A 10,367-nucleotide genomic window follows, 5' to 3' on the forward strand; every position below is an offset into this window, starting at 1 on the left:
AGGGCCTATTACAGTGGGTTGCTGGATTCTGGAGGAGGAGCGTTGTCTTGATCACATTAGTGTCTTTATGCTGGGATCTCGGCATCCAAATTTGTGATGTTTGGTAGAAATATTTGGTATTACTTTGGTTAGGTGGGTGTTGTCCCATTCTGGGTCCTAGCCAAGTGTGGTGGCTTTGGGGTCCCTGGTAGAGAGAGGTTCTTTGGATTGATGGACAGTCCCAAAAGAATGAAGATGGGTTAGAAGATCCGCTGAAGGATCAGGGTTTTGGTGAGTGCTTCCACCATGTGTGTAACCATGGATGGGTTATTTACCCATGGAAAGCTTGGTTTTCTCACTTAGAGGACAGGGAACCCCAATGTCTGCTAGTACTGATTGGTTCATTCATGAAAACAGGGAAAATCCATACCTGTAGGAGGCTTTTTTTAGCTGTTTTGCAGTGGCTCTTGGGGTATCTACCAGCATTGCCACTCTCTGTCCATGAGACACTAGTGTCTAGTACCACCCAGACTGAGTCCAGAATCCTCCAGAGCTAAAATCTGACCCAGGTGAAAACAGCTCTGAGCAAGTAGGATACTCTTCTCCTCCTTAATAGAGAGCTGCCAGCTTGGGAATGAAGTCACCAAGAACCACTCGCCCTTGGAAGGAAAGAATTAATTCAGGCCCCAGGGGCTTGGGCTAATTCTCTTAAGAATGGGTTATTATGTGGCTAGACACGTGGTTCGGTGGGCAAACCACTATGCCACAGAAGTATAGGGACATGATTTCTGAGTCCACGAGTGGAACCGGTTAGTGGATACAGTGTGTGCTGCTGAGTGGGCTTTTTCCTGCTGGTTGGGTGTGTAGGTTCACTTGGGTGTTTGTTAATGTATGCCCTGGGGTGATAGCCTGTTAGCCACACATTCCCAAATGACATATTCAGAGTCGGCAGTGGTCCCCCCCCCTCTCTCCCTCTTTCTCTCCTCAGTATGACCCTGCCCTATCTCAGCATAGGTCAGTCCTCGGCTAGTGCGACACACCGAATGCCACTAAGCTTTAGGCCCCTTACTGAGGCATAATGGTTTGAAGGAGAGAGTACAGAGTGTGACTGAGGGAAGGTTAAGAGGAGATGATTCCTCCCTGCATTGCCTGAAAAAGGGCAGCCCTGGGTCTCTGAACCTGGTCTCACCTAAGCTCAAATGTGATGACCTAAGTTGGGCTTTGCCTCCACTTCTGGTTCCCAATTCCATCAGCTGATGTTCTCAGAGAACTGGGCTCAAGATATTATCAAGGCCAATCCTGGATATCTAGGTTGATAGGTGAGAACACGATGGTTCAGACAGCCTGTGACTTTCCAAGCGACCGTGGGCACCCTTCTTTTGTAGCAATGAGCTCCCTCTCCAAGATGGTTCTAAAATGCAGGATCAGAGACCCATGCAGGAGAGAGTGCTGGGCTATGTCCTGAGTGACAGGCAGATGACGCTCCTCCACCTCCCCCCAGAGTCCACACTTGACTCCTTCCCCAAGGACCACCCAGCCTGTTTCAGACTCTTCCTATTTCTTCCCTTCCCTGTTGGAGTCTGGTTTCCAACCTCTCTCTGAAGTGAACTCACTCTATAAGTTCTAACAAGAACTATTATGTGCTAACTTCTTGTGGCTTCAGGAGATACAAATCTGTGGTAATGCTTCAAATGAAGTGTCGTGAATGAATAATTACTTTCTGAATCAGAGGCGTTCCATTGAATGGGGATCATTATTGTGTGTTAATTAAAATCCCACTGATTATTAAAATTATATTTTGGGGTTTTAATAACTCTATAAGGGACATGCAGATAAAGCTCAGAGATAGGCATCGGTGTGGGCTCTTGTTAAACCCCAATAAATATTGGTATTAATTCAAACATGTACTCATTGATTCATAAAACTAAAACGGGCTTTCTACCTGAGACAGGCGTGGATGTTGTAATAGGTCTATGCTTCTTTGGAGCCTGAATGCAGAGTTCTTTTTGATCTATATGAAGTTTGAGCTTGAGGCAAACTTCCTAGGGGTGCCATGTGGTGGGGAAAACTGAGGGGCGTGATTTGGGTGACTCAGACAGGCTCCTATCCAATCCCTTCTGGGCTTTTGCAAAGACAAGAGTAAAACTGGCACTGGGCGTCCTCTCAGAATCTGATTAGCATTGGCTCGGAGAACCTACACTCAGGCAGGTAGAAATTCCAGGTCATTTACTCCTTCCTATGGAACTAACCGAGAACATCCTGGCTTCGGGTTGCTTGAGTCTGACTGGGTTTGTCTGGGCCGGTCCTCGCCCTCAGGTGATCTGTTCCTACAGAGTTTCCATTCATCTGAAGATGGCAAGGATGGTTTGACCCCCCTGGGCTGCCTTTATCTTCTCTTCCTCCAGAGGCCGGTGGAGGTGGTATCTAGACATTGGCATTGCTCAGCTTGGGAGCAGTTGCATAGCTCTGCCCCCTGTGGGTGGGCCAGCTTGCCCCTCATCCCCACCCCATGTGATGTCCCCCGGGTCCTGACTTTCTGTTTCTGGAACTTGAGCCATCTGAAACTTCTCAAGCGCTCAGAGGTAATTTTTTTTCCAAGGCTAGTGTGGTATCCTGGGAACTGAAGGGAGAGACAGCATCACTCAGCTGAGCAAAGCAAGGCACGTTGCAGGGCACAGTGCTAAGGGTTTTTGGCTGCCTAATTTTGTCCCCAGTGAGAATTTCATGCAAACCTACAGTGCATCTTCATCTACTCCACTCTTCCTTTCTTCCCCACCATTTCTTCCTTTCCCCTTTCTCATTCCCAACCTTGTGTGCTTCGAGTCTGAACACTCGCTGAGTCTCCTTCATGTACATGTACGGGTGTAAGTTCAACCACAGGATCTTGGGTAGACTTTCAAGGCTTGCATCCTGGAAGAAAAATGACTCTCTCTGACCAATGGTCATCAGTTTCCAGAAGCTGCTCAGCTAGGGATGGAGCTTCATTAGTCCTTTCTCACCAGTGCTGGGATTTTGGATGGCTTGATCTTGCGAAGGTCTTGTGAATACAGTCACAGTTGCCGCTACTTCATGGGTGCAATGGCCCTGTCCAGCAAATACTCTTTGATAGAAAACATCCGCCACTTTTGACTTGTATAGTTTCCCCTCCCCCTCTTCTGTGATGACTCCTGAGCCTTGGAGGTGGGGTGGGGCACAAATATCTTATTCAGAGCCCAGCACTCCACAGCCTCTTATCCTGTATGCCAATCAGTTATGGGGTCTCTGTATTAATAACCACCTATTACAAAAAAAGAACTTCTCTGATGAGGGTTGAGAGATGGAACAATCCCTGGTGTAAAGATCAGAACTTCAGGGTCAGTGTGTTGCTATGTCCTGATGGGGCGTAAACAACCAGCAAATAGGACTAATCAGGCTAACTTTAATATCAGTTTTATTAAGGGGAAGAAGGGATAACTTACAAAACCAAGGTTCTAATGAAGAGCAGGAAACAGAAGGGGAGGCGGGGAGCACACCCGCAAGATTTATCAGTAAATATTAGCCCAAGGGGATCCCGCCCTTCAAGCAAAGTGATTGGCTGGGCTTCCCCTACAATGTCCGTTTAGTAGAATAATACTATTAGATTCTCTCCTAGGGCCTATAACCTCACCAGCCAAGGGTTAGTGCTGTGGGACAATGGTTTGTTGTACCCTGTCACTTGTATTTTAAATAAATGCTGATTGGCCAGTAGCCAGGCAGGAAGTATAGGTGGGGGCAATGAGAATTCTGGGAAAAGGAAAGGTTCAGTCTGTAGTTGTGATCCAGCCATAGGAAGCAAGATACCAAGATGTGACTGCCTCACCAAAAAAAGTACCAAGCCATGTGGCTAACACAAACAAGAATTATGGGCTAATATAAGTTATAAGAGTTAATAAGAAGCCTGAGCTAATAGGCTAATCAGTTTATGATTAATGTAGACCTCTGTGTGTTATCTTTGGGACTGAATGACCGCAGCAGGACATTCTGGGGTGGGACAGAAACCTCTGTTAACAGTTTTTTAGCCAAATTTGTGCTCCCAGGAATTGTTTAGTGTGGGGAAAATCCTACTCACACCCTAGTAGACAAAAAGGCACTTTCAGATGCTGCTGTTAGAAGCCAGTGGAGGAGGGAGGCCGCCTGCAGAGGGGAAGGAAGGGGAGGGAGAGGATGGCCTAGGACTCTGTAGGTCCCTGGGGCAACAAGAAGGAGAGTTCCAGACTGAACTGGAGGCAGGGCAAGCTGGATAAAGGAGGATGCAACAGCTTGACGGAACCTGGATGATTCTGAGAAGACGATGCCTTGACCACTGGGATTCTCTTCCTTCTGGCCTATTCCTGGTCAGCTGCAAGGGAAGTCCAGGGCCTAAGGTCACACAGAACTGTTCTTTGGGCCCAAGAGGAGCCTTCAAGGAGGCTTCTGGAAGGCAGAAGGAAGACAAGCAGCAGGCCAGGGCTCTTGGTCAGTTGGGTAATGAGTCACAAGTAACCCACATTCCTTGCTGAGGGTATGGCCTTGGGGATCCTGAGGACTAGAGGACTTGGAGGTATCAGACCACGGCCAGGGAGGATAGACAGTGCTCAGGCAAGGGCTTGGGGCATGAGTAAGGTTGTGTGCTGGGAAGAAGACCTTGGTAGGTGGTGTGGCCTGGGCAAAGGCTGGAGGGGGCACCTGTTAGGGCCCTTGAAGGCTAGTGTTAGTTGTCAACTTAACAGAATCTAGGTTCATTTGGGAGACAGGTTTTTGGTCAGGACCAAGGGGATTATTTTAAGTGTGTGGAGGTAGGGAGAACCTCCCACGGTGGGCAGCACTGTTCTCTCCTCTCAGTAGTGGACTGTGTGGGTGGAGAGAGGGAGCTGGGCAGCAGCAGGCACTCACCACTCTGTGCTTCATGATTTGGGATGCTGTGGTGTTCGGAAAGGAAATGGTCCCCAACGGGAGTAGCTCTATTAGGAAGTGTGACCTTGTTGGAGCAAGTGTGTCACTGTGGGGCGGGCTTTGAGGTCTCTTTCGCTCAAACTTCCCTCAGCATGACAAGTCAGTTGACTGTAGCACGAATAATAAAAATCCAGAGACAGATATTGGGGTTCAAGTTGAAGATCAGAAAAGCAGAACAGCCAAGCCGCTAGAGAAGTCTTACCTCTACCAAGACTGGGTGACGGCAGACTGAGCCCTGAGCCTCTGTCTCCTGTCTATATTCCTCTATAGCGCTGGGATTAAAGGTGTGTGACTCTCTAGGACTGGGATTAAAGGTGTGAGCCACTACCACTTAGATCTGTTTCTGCATTGATCTTGTATAGCCCAGAGTGGCCTTGAACTCATAGAGTTTCACCTGCCTCTGTCTCCCAAATCCTGTGATTAAAGGTGTGTGACACCACTGCCTGGCCTCTAGTGGCATAGTTTTACCCTCAGGTAAGCTTTATTTATTAAGACATAAGTAAAACATCAGTACAGTTGACTGCCTGCTGCCTTCTGGTTAAGATGTAGTCAGCATCAATCACATCTGCCTGCACGTCACCACGCTCCCATCCTGATGGTAATGAACCTCTGAAACTGTAAGTGAGCCACCCCAATTTAAATGTATTCTTTGTAAGAACTGCCATGGTCAGCGTGTCTCTTCACAGCAATAGAAACCCTAACCAAGACAGCTGCCATTTGACTAGGTGCTGCAGGATCTTTCCACCGCATTGACCGGCTCACATCCCACTCCCGAGGCTGCGTATGTGCTGGGGAGTCATAGACCATCACACTACTTTCTAAGTCTTTCATATTGGTGGTCTCATATTGGTGGACCCCATCCCCCACTCCCAATCTCCCCTCCATCAGTTTAGAATACAGCTTCTGGACTCTACACTCAGATGAAGTGAACTGTCTTTTAGGCACCCGTATTAACCGTCTGGTTGCTGTATTGAAAATGCCTGATGAAAAGCAACTTTAGGGAGAGTTTATTTTGGGTCATGGTTTTAGGGTACGTTCTGTCATGGAGGGGAAGGGATGGTGGTGATAGGAGCTTGGGGTGGCTGGTCATATGCCATCTGCAGTCAGGGAGCCGAGAGGGGGACCGATGCTGGGGATCAGCTGGGTTCCCCCTCATTTTGTTTGAATTCAGCCCTTTGGAATAGCGCCACTCACATTTAGAGTGTGAACCCAGCCAGTGGGATAGTGTGTGTCATCTCTCCTCAGTGAACCCAGCCTAGAGAGTCCCTTAGAGACACCCCTAGTGGCTTGTTCTGTCAAGTGGACCATTCTAAGGATTGCAGAGCCTAGGGATACTCTTATGAGGATGACTGACTGGCATCTCCCTCCATTCCCCTGTCTGTGGGGACAGTGGTTTGGGAAACCAAGGCCCAGAGGTGGCTGGGCTGCCCATCATCTTGTGGTTGGATCTGAGGAATGAATGCATCTGCATCTGGACCCATGGAGCCTGACAGGAGGAGGGGGCAGGCTGCCTTTTTCATTCTCTCCTCTCCTGCAGACAGCTCACTGGGAGGTTGGGTCCTGCAGGGTGGGGCAGGCCCCACAGCTAGTGGATGCTTTGGTGCCAGACCCTTCCTGGTGGCCAGAACCTCAGCAGACGGAGCTGGGAGGAGTGTGGTTGGCCTCGGCAGGCCCTTGCAGAGCAAGCTAGGCTGGGGCTGGTGGTGGGGGAGCCTCTTGGCCCCAGGTCCCAGAGATTCATTTTAAAGGGATCAGGAAAGATGAAATGAGAATGGGCCTGTCTCTTCTCATGGGCCCCAGGGCCAAGGAAAACCCACTCTTTATGCCTATCTTTTCTCTGGATTCTCAGCACTCCACTGGGAAATGCAGGGCCATAGGCCAACTGCCTGTGACGTGGAACTTAAGGACTGACATGGAAGGTTAGTTTCACGTCCCAGTCTGTGTCCTGGGGAGGGTGACTTCTGGCAATTTCTTCCTCCCTCCCTCTAATCTTTCCTCCTTCCCTCCCTCCCTCCCTTTGTTTCTTCATCCCTTCTTCTCTCTGGATTCTCTCCTTTCCTGTTTTCCTCCCTCCCTCCCTTCCTCTCTCTCTCCCTCTCTCTCCTCTTTTAGTCATGTGTGTGGCTGTGTTATATGTGTTCACATGTGTGCAGATGCTCATGTGTGTATACACACATGTGTGGAAGTCACAGGTCCACCATCAGTGTCATTCTTTTTTTTTTTTTCTGGTTTTTCGAGACAGGGTTTCTCTGTGGTTTTGGAGCCTGTCCTGGAACTAGCTCTTGTAGACCAGGCTGGTCTCGAACTCACAGAGATCCGCCTGCCTCTGCCTCCCAAGTGCTGGGATTAAAGGCGTGCGCCACCACCGCCCGGATCATCAGTGTCATTCTTAAGCACCATTCAGATTTTCCTTGTGACAGTTTTGGTCACAAGTCCTGGTCTCTGGGATTAGGTTGGACTGGTGGCCAATGAGCCCCAGGGATCTGTTTTTCTCTGACTTCTGGGTGCTGGGATTGTTAGCGAATGATTACTATGCTTGACTTTTTTTTTTTTTTTAAACTGCATTTTCTTTATTTTTGCATACTTTTAATTCTGGAACAAATAAAACAAACAAACAAACAAAAAAACCACAATACACAATACCCAACCCTGCTATTCTGTGGGAAGGGATTTTCCTGCCTTAAGGCACAAGACAGGGTAAGAGATCCTCTAGCATGAGCAGAGAGCCAGGTAGGTCAGGGCCAGTCAAGGCTGCTAGGGGAGTACAGGGAGACTATACAGAGGACATGGTCTTCCCAGGGCATCTCTAATCTACTTCTTCCATGCGGGAAGCATCTTCATCACCCTCAAGTGGGGGGATCTCATCAGGAACAGCAGCACTGGGCTCCTCTGCTGTCACCTCATCTTCATCAATACCCAGGCCTAGTTTGATCATGCGGTAGATGCGGTTGGAGTGGGTCTGGGGATCCTCAAGTGAGAAGCCAGAGGAGAGCAGAGCAGTTTCAAACAGCAGCACCACCAGGTCCTTAACAGCTTTGTCATTCTTGTCAGCCTCAGCCTTCTGCCTCAGGGTCTCCACAATGGGGTGGTCAGGGTTGATCTCTAGGTGCTTTTTGGCCATCATGTAACCCATTGTAGAGTTGTCTCGAAGTGCCTGGGCCTTCATGATCCTCTCCATATTGGCTGTCCAGCCATAGGTGCTTGTCACAATGCAGCAGGGTGAAGACACAAGCCTATTGGAGATTGTCACCTTCTCAACCTTCTTATCCAAGATCTCCTTCATGAGCTTGCAGAGATTCTCAAACTTTGCCTTGCTCTCCTCCATCTTCTTCTCTTCCTCATCCTCTGGCAGCTCCAGGCCCTCCTTAGTCACAGAGACCAGGCTCTTTCCATCAAACTCCTTGAGCTGCTGCACGCAGTACTCGTCAACAGGCTCAGTCATGTACACCACCTCAAAGCCCCGCTTCCGCACACGTTCCACAAATGCAGAATTGGCCACCTGCTCTTTGCTCTCACCAGTGATATAGTAGATGGACTTCTGTGTCTCCTTCATGCGAGACACATATTCTGACGGGGAGGTCATCTCATCTCCAGACTGAGAGGTGTGATAGCAGAGCAGCTCAGAGAGGCGCCGGCGGTTAGTAGAATCTTCATGGATCCCAAGCTTTAAATTCTTGGAGAAGGCCTTATAGAATTTCTTGTAGTTCTCTTTGTCTTCAGCCAACTCAGAGAAGAGCTCCAGGCACTTCTTCACGATGTTCTTGCGGATGACTTTCAGGATCTTGCTCTGCTGCAGCATCTCTCGGGAGATGTTCAAGGGCAGGTCCTCAGAGTCAACCACACCACGGATGAAGTTGAGGTACTCAGGTATCAGCTCGTCACAGCTGATGAACACACGGCGGACATAGAGTTTGATGTTGTTCTTCTTCTTCTTGTTTTCAAAAAGGTCAAAGGGAGCTCGCCGAGGAATGAAGAGCAATGCTCTGAACTCCAGCTGACCTTCCACAGAGAAGTGCTTGACTGCCAAGTGGTCCTCCCAATCATTGGTGAGACTCTTATAGAATTCACCATACTCCTCTTGAGTGATGTCATCAGGGTTTCTGGTCCAAATGGGCTTAGTCTTATTCAGCTCTTCCTGATCAATGTATTTCTCCTTAATCTTCTTTGTTTTCTTTTTCTTATCTTTGCCACTGTCATCCTCCTCATCCGATCCCACATCTTCAATCTAAGGCTTCTCCTCATCATCCTTATCTTCCTCCTCTTTCTCACCCTTCTCTTCCTCTGCCTCATCATCACTGATCTCCTTCTCTCGTTCCTTCTCCAGATATAGGATGATGGGATAGCCTATGAACTGGGAGTGCTTCTTCACCACTTCCTGACCCTCCTCTCCTCCAGGTATTCTGTCTGGTCTTCTTTGAGGTGAAGGATCACTTTGGTGCCCCGGCCAATGGGCTCACCGTGGTCAGCACGCACTGTGAAGGACCCACCAGCAGAGGACTCCCAGGCATACTGCTCGTCGTCATTGTGCTTTGTGATCACAACCACTTTCTCCGCCACCAGATAGGCTGAGTAGAACCCAACTCCAAACTGCCCAATCATGGAGATGTCTGCACCAGCCTGCAGAGCCTCCATGAAAGCCTTTGTGCCAGACTTAGCAATGGTTCCCAAGTCATTGATGAGGTCAGCCTTGGTCATGCCAATGCCTGTGTCCACCAAAGTCAGTGTGCACTCCTGAGGGTTGGGGATGATGTCAATCTTCAGCTCTTTACCACTGTCCAACTTGGAAGGGTCTGTCAGGCTCTCATAGCGAATCTTGTCCAGGGCATCAGAAGCGTTGGAGATCAGCTCTCGAAGGAAAATTTCCTTGTTCGAATAGAAAGTATTGATGATTAAGGACATGAGCTGAGCAATTTCTGCCTGGAAGGCAAAGGTCTCCACCTCTTCCTCTCCATGGTGCACTTCCTCAGGCATCTTGACAGAAAAGCCAAGTAGTAGCACAGAGCAGGATGGGCACGGAGTGCGTCCGACTCGCACGCCAAGCCTAGGCTGCGCGGGGGTGACTCAAGAGAGCTATGCTTGACTTTTTAATCTTTAATGTGGGCTCTGAGAATTGAACTCGCGTCCTCATGTTTGCAAAGCAAATACTTTACCAACTGAGCCACCTCTTCAGCTCTGACAACTAATTTCCTTGCTTGCAAAATTCAGGTAGCAACTCCTACCTGGATCTGGATAGAAATCAATGCCAAGGGCCCACACCAGCAGGTGAGTGCAGTGAGAGCTGGGTACAGAGCACGGGAAATTACTGTGATCTCAAGGGTGCATCGGACCTAAAGAGGGGGCCGTTTATCGGTTAAGTCAAGTGCTGAGCAAGTGTCTGCTAGGTGTGACTGCCTGCACGGAGATATAGAAGCCTGTCTGGAACTTAGTAATCCGAGCTG

General features: G+C 49.0%; 1 pseudogene; it reads right to left on the minus strand.

Annotated features, from left to right (window-relative positions):
- Positions 1-7,720: 7,720 nt before the first annotated feature.
- On the minus strand, positions 7,721-9,929 carry LOC121434484 (annotated as a pseudogene).
- Between the last annotated feature and the right edge of the window lie 438 nt (positions 9,930-10,367).

This window comes from Microtus oregoni, unplaced genomic scaffold, assembly GCF_018167655.1.
Source record: "Microtus oregoni isolate MIOR12 unplaced genomic scaffold, Mior012 000043F_ref0000047, whole genome shotgun sequence".
Classification (NCBI taxonomy): Eukaryota; Metazoa; Chordata; class Mammalia; order Rodentia; family Cricetidae; genus Microtus; species Microtus oregoni.